This window comes from Pipra filicauda, unplaced genomic scaffold (assembly GCF_003945595.2).
Source record: "Pipra filicauda isolate LSUMZ 115617 unplaced genomic scaffold, ASM394559v2 scaffold160_size1671714_pilon, whole genome shotgun sequence".
Lineage (NCBI taxonomy): Eukaryota > Metazoa > Chordata > Aves > Passeriformes > Pipridae > Pipra > Pipra filicauda.
The window spans coordinates 1,434,481-1,455,758 of record NW_024104107.1 but is presented as its reverse complement, the minus strand read 5'-3'; the positions used below and the strand labels follow the sequence as shown (position 1 = coordinate 1,455,758).

Sequence of the window (21,278 nt, the reverse complement as noted above, 5' to 3'; positions counted from 1 at the left end):
CCAAAGCAGCTAATTCCCATGGGACATCAGGGCACCTCCTGCCTGCTTTCATGTGAACCCAGAAACACATCCCAGCCACAAACTCTGCACCGTGACCTGTCCCCAGGCCCCTCTGCTGTCCCCTGACCACGTGTCAGACTTGCAAACCTGCACATTTTATGCGCCTTGGCTGTTTTGTCTTTCAGCCCAGAAGCTCTTTTGGCCTCCCAGTTCCCTCTGTGCTTGTGCAGCACCTCTCACAGCCATCCAGGCTCTGTGTTTGGCAGGGAGTGCTCCCACACTGCTAAAAATTCATAATAATGTGGGGCTGAGCACATCACCCCACCAGAGCATTGACTGCAAAACCAGCCACACAGCCAAGAATGGAGATTAAAAGTGGGGAAGAAATCTGGCAGAGAATTACTTAATTTAGTGCATTTGAAACCCAATAATTATTTCTTTAAAAATAGAATTTGCTGAAGCAACTTCTGGCTTTTAATTCTTTTCTTTTCCTTTTTTTTTTTAATTACTGCATAATAAAGTAATTAGTAATTTGTGTCACTTCTGTAGTTTTTTTTTTCCTTAGTATAATCAGAAGGAGTGACACATTTTCACAGCACACTTTAAAGAAAGTATAATGAAGAGACGCAAAAATCATATTTGAACCTTATCAAAGTAAGTAATACACGTTGTGCCTCCTCAAAATGATGATTCCATCACTGAAGACAACTTAATTAGAGAAATTCAGGATGGGGGAGCAGGGCAAATACTCTGGGATGGATTCTGGTCTTAACTGAATCCAAGGAAATCCAGAAAGTTCCCCAGGGGAAGGTGAGCAGATGCACAACTCCATGCTGATAAAACTTCCTCTCTGCTTTTTGTTTGGATGTACAAGACACAGCCCAAGTGTCCCTGCTGGGCTGGCTCTTGGGGATTGTAGCCAAAATGAGGAAGGAAGAGAGAAAGAAAGAAATATTTGGAGTGAGAAACAGGGAATGTGGCCTCCTCTGCAGAAGAGCCAGATTCCAAGCAACAAGACAAGAGGCAATGGATGGAAAATGATGCCCAGGAAGTTCCACCAGAACATGAGGAAGAACTTCTTCCCTGTGCAGCCATGGAGCACTGAACAAGCTGCCCAGAGAGGGTGGGGAGTCTCTCCCAGTGGAGATATTCCAGAGTCACCTGGACACAATCCTGTGTCATGTGCTCTGGGATGACCCTGCTTGAGCAGAGAAGTGGGACCAGTGACACTCTGTGGTCCCTTCCAACCCTACCCATTCTGGGATTCTGGGATTCTGGGATTCTGTGAAGGTGAGTCTCTCCCAGCTGCCTCCTCCTCCCAACCACCCTCAGAGCTGCAGATTTCCTTCAATCTGCTGCTTTGCTTGGGAAGACCCAGAAAGGTCGATCTGCTGACCACCTTCCTTCAGTCCATGGCTCAGAAATACCCTCTTAATGTCTTAGAGGGCTTTTTGGAGACGTTCAGCAAGACCCTCTGTCTTCTGGTACGGGTTGCCCAGAGAAGCTTTGGCTGCTCCATTCCTGGAGGTGTCCAAGGCCAGGTTGGACAGGGCTTGGAGCAACCTGGGGTAGCGAAATGTGTCCCTGCCCACGGCAGGGAGTTGGGACGAGATGGTTTTAAAGTCCCTTCCAACCCAAACCACCCTGTGATTCCATGATTCTCCATGCAAGTCATGCATCCCAGTGTCCTCAGCTTGGTGTGTATCAGCAGCTGCACAAAGGGCAAGAGGATTTTCTTGTGTGTGAATTCCTGGCCCCTCCAGGGTCCCTGGTGATCCAGGATTGCTGATTAGTCACCCCCTGGACTGGGCACATCCACAGCTGCTGGTGTCCTGTGATTCACTCATGCAAAAAGCAGAAGTAGTGGCTGGAACAAGTGGGAGACCTCTGGATTTACCCCTTGTCCCCAAAATGGATGTGAGGGAGATTCCTGAGCACTTAGGAGCCAAAATAATGCTGGCACTGCTCTCTCTGAGCCTGACTTGTGTGCAGACTGAGGCTGGACCAACGCTGGCAGAGGGAGCCAGAAGACAGTAACTAAATTAAAGAATTAATTTGGCTCCCTGCCTCCAGAAAAGCCCCATCACATACACCTTTAGCTGTTCTCCACTCCTTTTTTGTCTGGCTTGGACCACTCTAACCCCTCTTACCCTGCCAAGGAGGTAAAAAACCAGCTCAGTGGCTGGGCTGAGGATCCCTGATGAAAGGATGGACCCCTTGCTCCCAACCAGCCCTCCAGTTTCTTTCCATAGTGGTCACTTCCTCCCTTCCCTCTCACCCTGACGTGATTTTTTAAGATAGGGCAACGATCCCTCTAAGGAGACAAACCCTGAGAGACAGGTTTTTCTCTCCAGCAAGCCAAATTTTCCAGAAATATCAGAGTCAGGAGATCACTGCTAATACATATTAATGCCGCCTTTAATCCCCCTCAAAGAATTTTAGGAGCCAAGTGGGAACTTGGATATCCTGAGGCTGCAGGGTTGCTCACTTCTGTCCCTGTCTGCTGACACCCCATGTTTGTGCTGCTGCCTCCAGTTCCCCCTGCTGCCAGACAGCTTCAGGTCACCTTCTTGGCCATTCCCTTCCTGGATTCCCTCCCTAAAATCAAACAGAAACCACCACATTTCTCTTTCATCAGAATCTCACAAGTCAGAGGCATCATGGTCAGACACAATTTAAGCCCCAGCCACTTTTTTAGGCAAGGGAAGGGAAGGTTTGGGAAAGGAAGGTTTGGGAAGGCAAAGGCAAGGGAAAGGGGAAGGGGAGGGAAGGGAAAGGGGAAGGGGAAGGGGAAGGGGAAGGGGAAGGGGAAGGGGAAGGGGAAAGGGAAGGGGAAGGGGAAGGGGAAAGGGAAGGGGAAGGAAAGGGAAGGTTTGGGAATGGAAAGTGTGGGAAGGTTTGGGAAGACAAAGGTAAGGGAAGGGCAAGGGAAGGGGAAGGGAACAGGAAGGGAAAGGGAACGGTGGGGAAGGGGAAGGGGAAGGAGAAGGTTTGTGAAGGAAAGGGAAGGTTTGGGAAGGGAAGGTTTGGGAAGGGAATGGAAGGCAAAGGCAAGGGAAGGGGAAGGGGAAGGATGAGGAAGGGGAAAGGGAAGGGAAAAGAAAGGGAAGGTTTGGGAAGACAAAGGCAAGGGAAGGGAAAGGGAAGGGAACAGAAAGGGAAAGGGAAGGGAAAGGGAAGGGAACAGGAAGGGAAAGGGAAGGGCGGGCAAGGCAAGGCAAGGCAAGGCAAGGCAAGGAAAGGAAAGGAAAGGAGAAAAAAAGAGTCTTTTTCAAATCAAAGACCCTTTTCCCAACTTTCTGTAGTTCTGCTGTAACCAGAGGCTGGTTCTGAAGTCATTGGATTGTTTGTGGAGCAAGAGATCTCCTGAGAGCCTCCATGTGCTCACAGATGTCCCACTGACCCCTGCCAGGAGTGGGCTGGAGGGAGGTGCTAACGTGGCTCTCATGAGGCCAATTTGAGAGCAAGGGACTGATGTCACCTTGCCTGGGGTTCATAGGGACATGTTGGCAGCAGCAGGAGCCTGGGAACCATCTGCCCTTTTCCTCTCCTCCACACATTTCTTTCTCACCACAGGGAAGAAAGGTGGTTTCCTTTGTGTGAATCTTAACATCTCTTGTTTCAGATAAAAGTTGCATCTTCAGAAGACTCAGGATTTAGGCTGCAGGTTTTCTAGGGCAACATCTGACCCACCAGCCCAGTCACTGTCTCTCTTCTTGCCCTCACCATCTTCTTGTTGCCTGTTCCCTCAGACTCTGAACTCTTCAGGCTCAATAAAAATTGTTTCTTCAATATTTTTGCCATATTTAATTCAGATTTCTCCAGAGTTTTCATCCATAAAAATCAGTTAAAAAACAAACAAACAAACAAACAAACAAAGCCCATTTCTTTGGACTGTTGGCGAAGCTGCTGCCTGAGGTATCTGCACACCAATTCCCTGTTGGCCATATCCATGGCCAGTGCTTATCCTAAATCATCCTGGGAATTGCACAGGACCATCCAAGCTGCCATGCCATGGACTAAACTATTTCAGGAGCCATCCTGACATCAAAACACTGCAAGGACTTATGTTGCTATTCCCAGGAACATTCCTGCACTGGTGATTTAAAGTACCTGCAGGGTGACATAGAGCAGTCAGGCTGTGTTTGGTGGGCAGAGGTTCAAGTCTGGATCCAATCACAGTTTTCCTGGCTGGGATTAATTGAGTTTATTTACCTGTCAGAGCCAGGCATGTGTAGCTCTAGTTCATGGTAAAGGGAGAGATAAGTACTGTGAGGTTCTGATTAATCTGACCTCTTCTGAGAGAAGCTCTCTCTGGAAGTGGTGATTTTTCAGTAGGATTTAGGGTGCACCGAGTAGAAGTAGCTGCAGGCACCAGCTTTTAATGAAATGTGTGAATCTTCCTTTTCCTTGGTTTCCCTGGACAAGTCACTATGTCTCTGTTTCCCAGCAGAGAAGTGAAGCATTTTTCTTTTTCCACATCTTCAAAACAGCAAAGGATGTGGCACAGACAGAGATGGACTTGATGTCTCAACCCTGAAAGCCAAATATGAAGTCAAACCTGTTTTCATTCCCAGTGGCCTTTATACCCAGACACGGATCTGGTCACACTCCAAAGCAGGAAAACTGATCTCCATGTACTTTGTGTGTGAATAAACCCTTCCTCCTGCAGACACCATGGGGGGATTGGTGGGTGGCTGCATCCTCCAAAAAAGACCTTCATCTCCCTTTCCCTGATGGGTTTAGGAGAGCTGTGACCTCTCTGCATCACCCCACACTCCTTTCCACCATCCTCCCCCTCACCACACCAGGGACACACACCTTGGACATCCCTGGCAGCCACATGGCACTGACCCTACATGTCGTGGAGAGCAAGAGAATAATCTTCCCACCCTCCTTCCTGCCAGAGTTGAGCACATCACCATTTCACTTCAGCTGTTTTTTTGGGTTGTGGTGGGTGCTGCCATTCATATGTAGATCACTTGATAATCCCATGTATGAATGCTCATTCTGAGTGTCAGGGATTATTGCAGAACCAGCCTTGTGGAAAATGGTATCAAAGGGGAGGAGGGATGGAGGTGGATCAGGGAGGGAGGGATACATTAAATTAAAGAGAACTACAGTTTTATATTTTTTTTTCCCACCCAAATTGCTGTAGGCACCTGGCTTTGTCCCAACCCATGAGCTGCCACCACCAGAACGTCCCTGTTCCTTAGCAGAGCTTGGGTGGATCTGCACAGAGGCAAGTGTATCTCTAGGCTGCAATTTTGAGTTTCTCCTGAGGACAAACACTATTAGCTCCAGCTGGAAAGTAACCCCAGAGCAAAATGCTTTTTGTGCTGTCCTTACAGTGTTTACTGAGTCCATATGTTTGTGCGTGAGCTAACTCTGAGTCCTGGGCACTGCAGTGCTCTGGGTTTCTCTCTCACTCAGTTAAATCAACATTCCAACAACTCCTCCGTGACCTGGAGGGAGCTGTGTGAGAGGCAAAGGGCACGCAGACAGATTTTGGGACACGCCCTGCACTCTCATTGCCCTCTGGGTGACTTGTGAACTCACATGTCAAACAACATTCACCCACCTCACATTTTGATCAGATCAGGTTTTTCTTGAAGACTTGGTAGTGGGTTCAATTTAAAATGACCATGGAGGTCTTTTCCAACCTTAATGAATCTGTGATTCTCTGTAAATCCAAGAGAGCTCTGAAATCCAGACATGTGCAGATTGGACTGCCCAAAGCCAAGGGCTCCTCAGGCTGGGCAGGGTCAGGGCTGGCTCTGCCACATCCTAATTGAGCATCAGACATCCCAAGGTCAGCTCCTGCTCCAACCTCAGGTGGAAACTAAGTGCCAACAGCAAGGAGGACTGAATGGGGGATGAAGATAACTCTAGTGAAAGCGTCCAGCACCTGGGACCCCCTCCACTATAACCTCTTGGATGAATTTCAGACCTCAAAGGTAGACCAAAAATGGCTAATTTAGTTTTGGGGGGCTGCTAAGGGGATGGGGGGCACTTTGTGCAGCTGACAAAGGAACCTGGTGTCTGTTTCTGCGCTGTCTGAACTTTGTGGCAGGAATGGGAACCGTTTCAAACAGAATTCTTACCTTCCTCCCACAAGCTTCGCTGCTGCCTGTTGCCATGGGAACTCAGCCCACTCACCAGCCAGCCACGTGAATACATTTGTTTTATCAGTAATAGTAATATTAGCATTATTTTTGGTACAAGGGACTGATCATTGCCACCCCTTGTGTTCAAGTAACCCTTTACTGTGATATCTTTGATGGGACGTGTGTCTGTGCCCAGTGCTGCCAGATAAGGAACTGCTGGCAAATGTGTCCCGAGTGGCAAAGAGGAACCTTTCCTTCATTAGGAGGTGATCTATTTGCCTGTTGCTCTTCGGTCCTGAATCCCTGTGCTAAGAGGGAGGGGAGTGAGCCATGAATCTCACATTGACATCTGAGCAAATCTGATCCCGGAGCCACGGAGAAGGAAAAACGGGAGCGGCAGGGAGGGGAAAGCGGGAGTGAGAATTGTAACAGAGCTGATGGGGAGAGTCAGGGGGCTGAGGGGGAGAAGATGGATGCTGAAGGGAAGGGTCCTGCTCTGAAGTGCACTTTGTCACGGTGTTTGCAGATCTGGTCATGCCATTTGCAGATCTGCTCCTTGGCTGGAATGAACTGAGCTTGGAACACGGATCCTTTTGGAAGTGACAGCCACAAAGACCCCTTGTTAGCAGAGGAGGACTTGACTGAGCAGGCAAGTTGAAGCAAAGGATGATAAACAGTCTGGGAGCAGCAGAATGAAGGTTTATGCCATGTTGGACTCCATGCTTACTCCAGAGACAGAGAGACAGGGAACAGGGGGGTATTTAAAGAGCATGGGCAGACAGGATAAGGGGAAATGGCTTTAAATTGAAAGATTAGATATTAGGAAGAAACCCTTTGCTGTGAGGGTGGGGAGGCCCTGGCACAGGTTGCCCAGAGAAGCTGTGGCTGCCCCTGGATTCCTGGAAGTGTCCAAGGCCAGGCTGGATGGGGCTTGGAGCAACCTGGGAGAGAGGAAGGTGTCCCTGCCCATGGCAGGGCACTGGAACTAGATGATTTTTAGGTCCCTTCTAACACAAACCATTCCATGATTCTATGATTCCATGGTCTCAGCACTCTCCATATACTGATATACTGTAACTGGTGTCATTTCTGTGCATAAAAAATGTGGGAAGTACAGCCAACACTTACAGGAAAATTAGAGATGGAAAAGCATTCGGGAAGAATTCAGCTCACACAGAAATGAAAACTGTTCCACCTTGACAAGTGGTGCCTCTTCCAAAACATCCAGAGGTCTTCAGACTCGTAATCCATCCTGTGCCTCCCAGGTCTCCTTGGAGCACTTCCCATTTTTACATGGGAAAATCTTCTCTGGTTGTGAGGATCATCTCTATGGATGCATGTGAATGAGTGGTGTCAATATATATGGGATGAGACGGAGAGAAAGCATCAGGGATTTGGCACGTGTGCCTTCCCCATCTCTCCTTAAAGAGTGAGGGATTTATAAAGTTATCCAAAGACCCAAAGCTTTGGTAACAGCTCAGGCAGAGATAAACTGTCCTTAGAGCTTGCCAGCGATTCCTGAGCTCCCATTCCAGCACAACACCATTGTGTGCTGGGAGAGGGGATGTGTTTTCAGGCTTCATCAAACCCCTGATGAGCCTCTTATCCTGCAACAAGTTTTCCTGTTGTTTGCAAACCGCTTCTGGTGTCATCAGCAACACAGCCATGAAAATAACATCACTCAGGAAATGTGTCTTTCTGCTTTGCCAGTTTTCCCAAGGAGAAGCCCAAGATCTCTTCAAATGTTTGTCAGGGTGTTAAAGCCCTGAAAAGTCCACAGGTGGATCCCAAAAATCCTCTGCTTTTGTAGGGAAATAGAAAATACAATAGGGAAATAGTCTGCGGTGAAGTATGGTTTCAAAAATTCCTGCACCATTGGTTTTATGGGATACATGGGCTGGTGATTTACCTCCCTTGGATTTTTCCCCGCATTTGTTACCCGTCACAGCGTCATGGTTGCTATTCTCATGCTTGGTAGAGTTCCCAGTGTTGTCAGCTTTCCCAGCTGAGATTGGAGCAGTGCTGTGGATATTCTGCCATCCAGAACAACACGGGATGCTCCAGGAGAACCTCATTTCCAGAAAGACCAGCTGGACCTCTGCACTGCTCCAAGCTGTGCCTTCAAGGTTCCCAGCTGCAGGGAGGGCCTGGGAAGGAGTTTTTGCCAGTAGATGTTTATATGGAGAGCAGAAGGGATCAAAGATTTGAACATCAGCAGGATGAATCCTGCTCTGGATCATCCATCCTGCAATGAGATCATTCAATTACTCCTTGTATTAAACTCATATTAGTGCTTTTTAGGGCTTTGCCATAGTTACTAATCAATAGCAATACCAGCAAACATCTCCTCTGGCTGACTATGGAATATACTCCCTTTGTTTTCCTTTTTTTAAACCCACAAACCAGATGATTACATTTATTTTATTTTTTTTTCTGTAACAGGGGAGCTTTTATACATAATTATACCCACTATTCAACTTGTGTCAAGTGATATTCCCAGGTATAAATCTCCCAGCATTTGTTCCTGCAGAATAAAAAAGAAACCTCAGTGGGTTCGATGTGGTGGGAGCTATAAAATACAAAATGCTTTGGTTTCCTGGAGGAGCCCCTTGCCAAGTTTGATGTTGTTGTATTTCTGCTCTCTTTCTGACAGCCTCCTGTTGGATGCAGATTATTCCTTTAGTTGGGATTTATTCATAGGGTAATATAGGGACCTGTTTCACTTTGAAGAGAAATATTGAGCAGAAATGTTTTTAACTAGTTCATAAACCCAAAGGTTGTGTGATCAGCCTGATTGGAAGGATAGAGCTCGTCCCAGCTAATTGCAGGGATCTACAAGTGGACATCTCCATCTGAACTTGTCATCCAACTCTTTTTTTCCCAAGGGGGAAAAGCTGCTTCAAGGGAAACATTCACCTGAGTTATTCCAGTTTTCTGTTTTAGAAGACAAGGTCATGAGCAACCTGGTCTAGTGGAAGGTGTCCCTGCCCAGGGCAGGGGGTTGGAACGAGATGATCTTTAAGGTCCTGAAGCACCTGGTTTGGGTTTTTTTTCTCTAGACTATAAAGTAATCCAGACTGGATCATGAGGAAAGGTCTACTCTGCAGACACACAACAGCAGGTGGAGCAGCTACTCCAAGAGCTGAGGGGACCATTAATAACTATCATTAATAACTATCTCACTTACTAATAACTATCTCACTTGATCACAATTTCATCCAGTTTGGCCTTGAGCAACTCTGCCACAAATCCCAGCATTTGATTAGATATTGGCTGCAGCCACATTTGATGAACTTCATCCTTAACCTGGTATGACCGTGGCTTTGGACAGAAATTATTTGAAAACGCTTAAAGAAGATGATTTTTAATTAAAAAAAAAAACAAGAGAAAAAGGGTTGTTTAAGAAGGCCTGGCAAATGCATGGCTTTTCTGAGTGTTCAGGAGGCCAAGTGACGTGGATAACTATTGGCACATGTCAAGACAGGAGATGATGAACAGCTGCCACTGGTACCCGTGGAGATGGCCCTGAAAAAGCCATAATTCTTAAACAGTCTGAAAGACAAAGAATTATCATTCAGCAAGTCTAACTGGAACCTTCCTCAGGGCAAGGGTGGAGGAGGTTACAGAAACTTCTTTAATTAATCAATTGGTCCACGTTATAATTAAACCCAAAGCAGAAAAACAATTATCTCGTAACTGCTGGTTGGAAGACATTTCTTTTAATGACTTTGTTCTGTTCCATTCTGTTCCATTTTTAGTTGTGATGCACTAGATGAGATATCAGGCTTTTCTATGTAATTCTGAGCTAAAGAGTGTTAGATTGTCTCTCCTTAATGGTGAAAATTACTGAGAGTGAGAAAGATCCGTGTGTGCAAAGCTCTGTTCCCACATACACACACTTTTTATTCTCCATCCCCTGCCATTAAAACAAAGTGCTCTGAGTGTGGAACGGTGGAGCATTAAAAAGCCATTAATCATTGCTTTGTACTCCTTGAGCTAAATGCTAATTTCAATTTACAGCCACCTCTTCAGTTCCCCTTCAGCAGGGGGACTGGCTCTGTTCCTAAAGGCCAGGACAATGAGGGAAGGGGGAGAAAGTCACCTCAGGCAGAGACAGCAGGATGTGGAGGGGCTCCCTTGGGACACCATTCTTCTCTTCCCTCCTTTCCCTGTATTTACGTCGGGAATTAGATTGTCCAGATGGAGGAGCTTTCAAACTCTACTGAACGAGAGAAAGGCATTTCCCAGCTGCTCTTAAAAAAAAAATAAAATAAGAAAGGAAGAAGAAGATGGCTGATTACTCATGTCTGGCCCAAGGGGTAACAATTATCAGCATGTTGGTTGATTGGGGAAGAGTCAATGGTGAGGAAATAAGGAGAAGATCACCTGGTCTTCTGCCAGCCACTTTCCACCTTCTGTGGAGATGATTCCTGCCAGTTTTGGGAGACAGACACATGCCAGCATGTAGGGAGGACCAGGACTGGAGCCACCCCATCAGACTTGCAGGTGAGGGGATGGAGAGCTTCAGTGGGTTGTCACTTATGTTGGGGTCCACATTGTCCTTCCTGGACTGTTGGAAAAGCTGGAAGTCACAACGCTCCTGGTTGGAACATCTTCCTGCAGTGCTCGGAAGGAGCTGAGGGGATGGATCAGTCTGAGGGGATGGATCAGTCTGAGGTAATGGATGAGTCCATGAGGTGAGCTGTTCACAGATGATTCAGCTTCCTTGCTCCCAATATTTGACATCACACATATTAAGTCATGGGGTGAGGGTTTGTTATCATGGAATGGTTTGGGTTGGAAGGGACCTTAAAGATCATCTCATTCCAACCCCTCTGCCACGGGCAGGGACACATTCCACTATCCCAGGTTGCTCCAAGCCCTGTCCAACCTGGCCTTGGACAGTTCCAGGGATGGGGGCAGCCACAAATTCTCTGGGAAGCGTGCTGGTCATATCTGTAGGCAGATCCCTGATGAACATTTTGATGGCTCATCCAAGCCTGAGATGAACAGGAATGTTTCACATATAAATCCCTGGAAACCTGGAGCCTTTGTCCAATGAAGAATTAGAAATTGTTTTCTGGCACAAGGGGAGGAGAGTGTGGAAGTGAGGGAGGGGGTCTGTGGAAGGTGATGCTGAAATCACCCCTCAGCTGGGTGTGTTCAGCATGACAGACAGGCCGTGTTCCTCCAGGAATCACAGACTCATGGAAAGGCTTGAATTGGAAGGAACCTTAAAGATCATCCAGTTCCTACCCCCTCCCATGGGCAGGGACACCTTCCACTAGCCCAGGTTGCTCCAAACCCCATCCAACCTGACCTTGAACACTTCCAGGGATGGGGCAGCCACAGATTCTCTGGGAAACCTTTGGTCATGACAGGAAGGAGCTGTTGCATTGAGCTGTAACAGGAAACACCATCAGACTGTATTTCCTTAATACCAAAGCTCAGTTTTCATTATTCTTAGTGTCTACAAGGTCTTTTGCCTGTCCCCACTGTTCCTCATTCCCTTAGGGGTGCCTTATTTCAGAGGATTCATTGCTTCTTGAAGTTATAGTGTCTTATGATGGGACTCGTGGTTACTCCAGTTTTCCCTAAGGAGACATCTACATTTTAATATGTATTTATGTAAATATATATAATATCTAAAATATTAACATATATATTTTTATATATTTAATGTTATATATAAATCTATCCAACACAAACAGGTGAGGTGAACAGCAGCAGGGTGAGATGTTGAGTGAGTGTCCTCAGCCTCTTCTACTGTAAATGGATTGTTTGGTCTCATCTCAAAGTGACAGTGTCAGTGACATGAGTGGGCAGACCAAGAAGGACAAGATCTGTGTGTTCAGGGAATATGAGCGTGTTCCAAGGGCATTTTCCTTTAGGAAGATAAAAAGTTTTCCCATTATCCAGCTCTGACTTCTGCTGGACTATGTGTGGGAGTAGCCGGTGACAGTGACAAAATATTTAGGCCTGGTAAAACGACAGGGTTTTGTCCTGCCCAACCATGTGTTATTTTCAAAATTTGATGCCAGAGTATGTGTTTTGTGAGCTGGAGTGTGACAGAAACTTCTCAGCGTGAGTATGGTCTGTTGGGACAGCACTGGGCTCAATTAGTGCAGCGTGTGCACCGCGTCTCTCTGGAGAGCATCCCTGGGAAATGGTCCTGTCAGCTCGCCCAGATTTCAGCCTGCAGAGAGCTGCTGGCTCATCCTGGAAGGGAGCCCTGGAGCACACGTGCAGGAGGGATGTCCAGGAGACTGGGCACTTCGAAAGGTAAGGCAGAATCCCCACTTGACATTGGATGCTCTGCTCAAGAAGAAAGGACTCTACCTCCCACACCTCCTTCTGTGAGCACCTCTCCAGATCCAGCAGATGGGTCCGGCATGGCACAAACACAATCAGAAATAGCTTTGGCGTGATTTCAGACTGTCTCTTCCCTGGCCATGTGGCCAAGCTGGAAAAACTGTTGGAAAAACTCAACTCTGAGCTTGCAGAGCCAGGATCTCATTAGGCATGGCCGAGAGGAGCACGGAAAACAAACACCTGGCACCATGACTTCTCTTCAGCAAGAAGGGCACAGATTCTGCTCTAAGAGATAAACACAGTGTTTGCAGCAGATCCTCCCACCTGTCGTGGCCTGGTACTGCTAGAAAAGTCTCATTAAAGTAATCAGCTGTGGAGATGACACGGTTTTGCTCCCAGCTTAGGCTCTGAATTGGTATCAGGGGCTCTGGAACAGGCAGCCTGGCAGGGTGTGCACTGTGCATGAGCAATCAGAGGGGTCTCATTAGCAGCGACCTTTGGGAAATGAAAGTGAAGAGAGCAGAGAAGAAATAATAAAAAAAAAAACCAAGTCCAAGCCAGTGGAATGCCTCTGGCTTTGCCTTCTTTATTCATTGCTGCCTGCTTTCTTATTTACTATTTATTTATTTACTTGGAGGCGAGGTGACCTTCAAAGCTGCTGCTGTCACTTGCAGCCTCCTGGTTGCAAGTTGAATGTTAATTTTGGCTGAGGCACTGAAACTCAACGTCCCAGGCATCCTGTAGTGGAACCTGTGCCCCTTATTTTTTGTAAGTTTTGTCATTTTCTGTTTAAAAGCAGGGGGCTGCTTTGGGCATCAGGCTGAATCTGCAGGCCTAAGTCATAAAAGGAACATGTGAGCCTGATGGTGCAAACTCCCCTCATTTTTGTTCTACTCATAGGAGGGATGAGTGGCTATGAGTGTTTCCCATATAGGGACTGTTTGCAGATCCCACAGCAGATGTGGAAATGTTCTGTCCCTCCAAACTGTGTCTTTGCAGAGAACAATCATCCTCCTCCCACAGATTCGATGCCACGGAGTTTATTTTCATTTCTAACAGTCTGTAAAACCAGGCATCTTCCCTCCAGCCTTCTTCACCTACCCAGGAAGTCCACACGGGTCTTCAAGGTGAGTTTAGAGTCTCCAGAGCAGCAAATTCACCACAGCCACAAAATTGTGGAGAATGATCTAGAGAGTGACTGCACTCCCAGTGACATGATGACAGGAGGGACTTCCAGGGCAGGAGCCAAAGGAAAAGATCGGATGTCTGTGGTGTTTGTACCACGGCCAAGATGACAGCAATGATTTGTTGGCAGCCACACACTTCAAGCCAGGGCCTTGAGAGCCAGGCATCTCGTGGCAGGGTCTGTGGTGTGCCCTGGACACTTCCCACCTGGGACACTTCTCTCTGGTTCTTCATTAATCCAAATAAATGCAGTGCTCTGCTTAGTGTCCCAATTAGTGCAGCCTGTGCTGAAGCAGGGGCTGACTCTGGGCTGTTCAGGACAAATAATAACATTTCCCTGTGCTGTTACACAGATGCCACTTCAGCCAGAGAAGGAGGTTTTTTCCTAGGAGTGAAAACTTATCACCTTGGGTCTCACTTGCACACAGAAAATGTTGCTTCTTTGAAAAGGAGGAGAAATGAAGGCAGGAAATGAAGGCAAGCAAAAGAATAAAGGCAGGAAACCAGTTTCTTAAAGGGGAGGTTGGGGTGAATGGTGTACAGTCTTCTTTTTCTAACCTTAAAAATTAATTATGATGAAAATGGTCCCAAACACTGGGATATACTTTAAGAAAAGTGCCACTATGGTGAACACACAACTTAGCTTGGTAAGTCCTACCCATAATTTTGGAGGTACATCCCTCTAGGAGGAGCTATTTCTTTGCCTTGGCACCAGGGCCTGTTTTAGAGATAAGAATAGAATCATGAAATGTTTTGGGTGGGATGGAACCTTAAAGATCATCCAATTCCAACCAGCTGCCATGGGCAGGGACACCTTCCACTAGACCAAGTTGCTCCAAGCCCCATCCAGCCTGGCCTTGGACACTTCCAGGGATCCAGGGGCAGCCACAGCTTCTCTGGGCAACCTGGGCCAGGGCCTCCCCACCCTCAAAAGCAAGAATTCCTTCCAGCATCTCATCAAAACCTACTCTCTTTCAGTTAAACCCATTCCCCCTTGTCCTGTCCCTCCATCCCTTGTCCCCAGTCCCTCTCCAGCTCTCCTGGAGCCCCTTTAGGCCCTGCAAGGGGCTCTCAGCTCTCCCTGGAGCCTTCTCTTCTCCAGGGGAACATTCCCAGCTCTCCTAGCCTGGCTCCAGAGCAGAGGGGCTCCAGCCCTGGGAGCATCTCCATGGCCTCCTCTGGTCCCACTCCAGCAGCTCCACATCTTTCCTGTGCTGAAGACCCCAGACCTGGATGCAGAGAATTCCAGTGATCCACCTCTCATATATCCCCAAAATCCTTAACAGGAACCTCTGTCCTGTTTATTCCTTAAGTCATTACAGATGTTTCTAAACTTTTTTCTGTTTTTTCACTGCAAAAGGGCAGCTTCACTCCTGTGAAGCCTCAAAAAATTACTTTACACTCATACTTGTTCCCCTCCACGGAAATCTTTAGTAAAAGGCGAAAGATTTATACGATATGAAGAGAAACCCGAGCATAATTTTGATGCATTCCACATACACACCATCCCGTGGCTGTCCCTCTATAGCACATGGCGACCCCGGAGGAACCCCAAATTCAACCTTTTGCCACTCCAGCCGGACTCTTCATCACTAAAATTACTAAGATACATGTTCTGATCCCAGTTTTCTCACGAAAAAAATGAGAATTACTACCAGTATTGCACCTCCCGCCCCGCGGTGCACCCTGGGTATGCAAATTACCACGAATACTAATGAGGCTTAGAAAATAAGCTCTGCAGGAGCATCAGGAAAATGTGTTTTTACACATGAATGACATGGGCTGACTCGGCCAAGCTCTGATTTATAACCAACAAACACAGACTCACAGAATGGCTCGGGCTGGAAGGGGCTTTAAAGATCACCTCATTCCAACCCACGTCATGGGCAGGGACACCTTCCTCTAGACCATGTTGCTCTAAGTTCCATCCAACCTGCCCTTGCACACTTCCAGGGATCTCAATACTTTGAGATCCTTCTGCTGATACAGGGAAAGAGGGAATCTGCAGCAAAAAAAAAAAAAAAAAAGACTATTTTTTGTGTCTGTGCTCACTACAGGACAATGTTTGTGACGGGGCTCCTGGCACATGGAGCACATCAGCTCCATGCCTGGAGTGAGATGATCACAGGGCACAGATGTAGCTCTCTGCAAAGGTTTCCTTTTATAGGCAAAAAACCCCTTGGAGAACGGGCAGGAGGGAGAGAGCCTGTGCTGGAAAGCAGCAACTCCAAGACAGCCAGGCCAGTCCAATTATTTGAAGAAAGGTCTTAAAGCAATGCCCTAAATCCATCAGAAGAGTTAATTCAGCTTTTGGATGCACAAACAGGGGCATGTTGAGTTAGACAAGGCAAGTCATTTTACATCTGGGTATGGAGGAATTGGGGCCACCCGGTTCTGATGTCTGTGCCTGCAAGGGAACATCCAATGCTTGGAGAGACATCAGAGGAGGGCAATAAAAATGACTCAAAAGTCTGGAAGACAATCTCTGACCAGGAGATATGTCAAAAAACACCCTGTTCAGTTCATAACAAGGAAGCTGGAGAGACACCTCCTTTGGAGATGTTGGGAGACTCCCTTCAGAGAGGGAGCGAAGTATAACTCAAGTCAGGCTGGAGGGAATAAAGACTGAGGTGAATCAGGGAGAGGATTTAACATGCTGGAAAGGGCTCCCAAAGAAAATGGTGGATTTTTTAGTCTCTTCGGAACAAACTCTGGAAATCAGGCTTTAGTTCAACACAAGACACTGGACCCTCAATGGAGAAAACAAGTGGGTTGTGATATAAAGCAAAGATTAAATAAATGTAAACTCTGTAGGTAATTTTAGGTACATAAATCTGTGAAATCAAGCTGTGAAATTCAGGCCAACAGAAAGATGGTGGAGCCCTTTTCAGGTTTGGAGCGAGGTACAAACTGTCTGATCACATTCAAGGCTCCATCACTCTTGCAAAGCATAATTTTGCAGCCCTACTCCGATCAAACAGGGGACAAATGGCTCCAGGTTTGCAAAGGGAACAGGCTGGAGTAGAAGTAGGTACAGAAGAGTCCTGGAGACTACGACATGCTGCTACTGTTTTTGGGAAGAAGAACAACAGTTGTTTTCCCAGGAACATCTACACTGATTCCATGAGTTACTGGTGCCCAAAACTGAGTGAAGGCTTGTGTGGTCTGGTTTTCTCTGCTACACAACTGCCTCCATCACCTATCCCTGGAGATGGTCCTGGCAGTCAAGAGCTGAGCTTAGTTTTCACCCCCTGCCTTTTCAGGTTTCAACTTGGGGATCTTCATCCTCATCTCTTGTACATGTTTTTTTTCCTCCCAAATCACCATCTCCTCTCTCTTTCTTACAGATGAATATTCTCCTCCCACTCCCACCGACCTGCAAAGGTCTTGTCCTGGCTCTGCAGCCCTGCCAGGCTCATCCAAGGCTTCATGGTCCGCTGTCAGAAATTATGAAGACGTTCCCAATTTCCAGGCTGAGCAGCCAGGATCACATTTGCAATCAGTTTTAATCACAAGTGTAACTGAGTGGATTGCAAGTGATAAGCCCTGTCTGCAGACAGCTGGGATGTAATGAATATGACAGTTCAGAATTGGGGCTGAAGGTTATTTTTGGGCAAGGCAGGGAACCACAAAATTAGACTCGGTGCAGGGGAAAAAGAGAAAGATATAGAGAGTGAGTTCTTCAAACTCACACCACTAAGAGATCCCTCCCTGCCAGGCAAGACAAGCTTAAATAATCAAAATTAATTTGTGGAGGAAGGCAGCCACTGAAAGAGAAATCAAACAGGTGACCACAGCTGGCACAAAATTTCCCAGGATGGGAAGGCAAGAGGGCTGAAAGGAAATAACTCCCAGCTGTCCCTGCCTTCCTGAGCCTGGAGGAACAGGAATTTCTCAAAATACTCAGATGCTGAATGCATGAGAAACAGACCTTTGGAGGAAGGGCCAGGAAAAATCACCTGGGAGCAAACCTGGCATCTTTTAAATGCAGGTTTAAAAACTTGCATTTGCTAAATGCAAGTTCCAGGTTGGCCAAGCAGTGGAGTGGTGGATACCACAGGTCCTGCCTCCTGCCTCTCTTTTCCATGGCCACGGGCCTGCAGAGCAGAGTCCTTGCTCCTGCTCCTCTCCTGCTCTGATGGCCACATCCTGGATCCAGCCTGGACTGCAGTTCACAAGTGCCCTGCATCTTTAGACAGAGGATTAATGGCTTTATACTGAAATAAGGTAGGTTTAGGGTAGATATTAGGAAGAAATGCTCTACTGTGAGTGAGAGTGGGGAAGCCCTGGCACAGGTTGCCCAGGGAAGCTGTGGCTGCCCCTGGATCCCTGGAAGTGTTCAAGTCCAGGTTGGACGGGGCTTGGAGCAACCTGGGCTAGTGGAAGGTGTCCCTGCCCATGGGAGGGGGCAAAATGAGATGTACTTTAAGGAAGAGTCTTGGTTCATGATGTCACAAGATCTCACACAGTAAATCTGTGATCCCATCGGCAGCTAAAGAAGGTCATTCCGGATTTGTCCCATTGATGTGGGAGTGGACACAGACCAAAGGGTTTTCAGGGTTTTGCCTCTTTCTATCCTGCCCTTGCTGGGTTCATTCCAGGCTGTTGGTCCATCCATTCAGCTCTCCTCTTGTCACAATGGATCATGGCATCACCCCTTCCTGCAGCCCGTGTCCTGCTGCACTGCTGGTGTGCTCCCTCCTGACCTGTCACATCAAATCACCGGCTTCGCCTGCCTCCAGCCATCCCTAATATTCAATGAGTCAGAAAAGACCTGAGATCAACCTGACCTTCATCAATAGGATGATGTCACACACTGAATAAAGACACAACAAAGGTTAAAAGCAGCAGCCCGATGTCCTTCCTGATTTCTGTGTCCGGAGCTGTAAACCGTGATAAAAGGATCTGTTCCTAATGAAAATTCAGCTGCCTCTGCTGACCTCAGCCCCCCTGCTGCCTGCTTGGAGACAGGTATCTGCCCAGAGAAGAGCAACCTGCTGCATATTCACTCCCCAAATTAATTCTTCTCCTAAGCCCAAATGGGTGAAAGTCAATTTGAGTGGAGCAGAGGACAAAGGCAGCCAAGAGATTTCACTTAAATCGTCTTTTGTTAAAGATGTACCTGGTGCATTTTTGCCCTAAAATCCCATGAGTCTGTGCTCTTGTTGTCATAGGGAAGTAAATCCCACTGAACTGTTGGTGTGGATTAGCTGAACTGCAAGAAAGCACAGGTATTTTTATCCAATTACAGCATCCTTAGTCTGACTCATCTTGAGCCCTTTGGGCAGAGTTATTTTCCCCACAGATGATAACTCTGTGTGACTGGTCCACCTGTCAACTGCATGAACCACAGGCTCTTACTTCCAAATTCCTGTGTCCAACCCCAGCTTGTGCTGCTCTCCAGCCAAGGGCTGTAAGAAGAAAAGCCAGGTCTAGTGGACTGTCATGCAGGACACATGGGTTGAATTTCCACTGGATGCACGACCTTAAAGTTATCGAATCCTCCCGCACCTCCCTGTCCCGTGTTTCTAAACACAGCATCCACAACCATCTGTTCTGCCTTCCCACCCAACCCACATGTTCCTGAGATGCTTTTGGCACCAGCCTGGGTGGTGCAGCCTCTCAGGTGCCTGTGGTCCCTCCTCAGTCCTGCAGGGCTGTAGGGAAAAGTGATGCCAGAGGCATCTTGGCTTGCAAATGGACAAGGTGAATCCCCAATCTTCAAAAATCACAAAAATTAACCTCTGCCTCGGCCAACGCTCCATGTGAGATGGAGAGAGGGGGAACAAGCCAGGGAACTTGTAGGACTAAGACAAAGACCTGTCCACAGTCATTCCATGACCCAGCTGGACTTGGGGACTCGAGCTCTGGCATTTCTAGTCTGCCTCAAGCTCTTCTGCCTCACCAACAAAAGTGTTCAGCTCTGTCCAGAGCAGACAAGATTCCCACTGATTATTTTTGCTGCTGGAGGGCAGTGGAGTATCTCTGAATCTTCCACCTGCCTGTGTTTCCTTAAACCAGCTCACTGATATCCCATAAGAAGCTGCTGAGTTTTTTCCCTAGATGAAAAGGGAAGGGAAGGTTTGGGAAGGGAAGGGAAAGGAAGGGAAGGGATATGAAACATTCATTCCTGGTCACATTTAAAGTCAATAGAGAAATGTTCATACTTTTAGAACATTTATTTTGGGTTCTTTCTCCCAAAATAGATGCCATAGGCCAGATGTACTATGTCCTTTTGGTCCACTCTTGACCAGTCCCATTCAAAGGGTTTTTTCCTTCTGAAACCTGTCATCCCTTGTTATTGATTTTACTCTAAAGGAGTTACAAATCCTCAACAAACCTGGTTGCATCTGCACTTCTCCTACTGCCACGTTTCAGAAGGATCTCAATACCTTTTACACCAGCACAAAAAACAGTCTCCAGCTGTTTCCAGCTCTCCGAGAACATCCGCCTGGGGTTGGAGATCACAGCTCTGGGGTGTCACCCAAGACCACAAGGACTTTAAAGTCTCAGGGCATAAATAAGGTTGGCTCCTGAGTGTTCCTTTCCACATGAATGCCTGGTCCAGGAGCTGAAGGTCTGCCAGTAGTGCCTCCTCCTGCTGCATAACCAACCTTCACACACCCACCAGTGCCACGAGGGGTGTGTTCTGCTCCTCTGTGTCCCTCGGGGTTTCTCCTTCCGTGATCCAGATCCCACCCTTTTTGACCCCACCCCACAGAGACCAAACAAATCTCTTTTCAGACCCATCACCCACCAGATGCTGGTGTTGTGGATTGTCAAAAAACCTCTGTTTTCCACTGATCTCCTGGTAGGACCAAGCTGCAAAGTTTTTTAAGGAGTCTGGACTGAAACTTTAATGACTGTCCTTGTGGGTATTATTAATTTTGCATTTGATGTGTGTGGACAGGAGCCATTCTCAAGCAAAAATGGTAGTGGCATTATCAGTTTGGGGCATCTTTTTTCTCAACTCTCCTGAAAGAGAGACAGATTCCCTGTAAACAGGAAATGCAGGGAAGCTGAAGCCCAAGGAGGTGCTGTGCCATGGACAAGGTCATACAGAAAAGGCAGCAGTGAAGGTCTCGTTCCCTTTGCACTGTGACTCTGCTCCTGATGACTCACATGGTCCCTTGTAGGGCTGAATTATGGCATTTTAAATATTCTTTTGCAGTGTTAAATCCTTCCTTTCTCCTGATCTGACCCTAATTCTGAAAGGCAACATCAGACTGCACAACACAACTGCAGGGTAGTGAGGTTTGATTCATCATCAAACCTCTAAGAACTTGAGAAAATTTCTAGGAGTTCAAATCCTGGAGAACAGAATTCAGGAAATGTGAAGAATTAGTGTGCAAAAACCTCTCCAGGAGTCTTGAAGCTGATGCAGAAAAGATTCCAGAGAGTTGCCCTCCTAGAAGCCACTATAAATTCCAAGTCCTTAACCACTGATTCATAGAATAGTTTGGGTTGGAAAAGCCCTCTAAGATCATCAAGTCCCACTATTAACCCATTATTACCAAATCCATCACTAAACCATGTCCCTAAAAAGCACATCTACGCATTTGTTGAACACTTCCTGGGATGGTGATTCCATCACTCCCTGGGAATCTTGTCCTAATGCCTGACGACCCTTTCAGTGAGGAAATTCTCCATTTTTCAATGAGCTTCGAGGTTCCT

The 21,278-nt window shown here is 47.1% G+C and overlaps 1 non-coding gene across 1 annotated transcript; it reads right to left on the bottom strand.

Annotated features, from left to right (window-relative positions):
• Positions 1-14,967: 14,967 nt before the first annotated feature.
• LOC113982244 lies at positions 14,968-15,082 on the bottom strand. The gene has a single exon (XR_003538700.1). It is a non-coding gene; the product is annotated as a U5 spliceosomal RNA (small nuclear RNA).
• Positions 15,083-21,278: the final 6,196 nt, after the last annotated feature.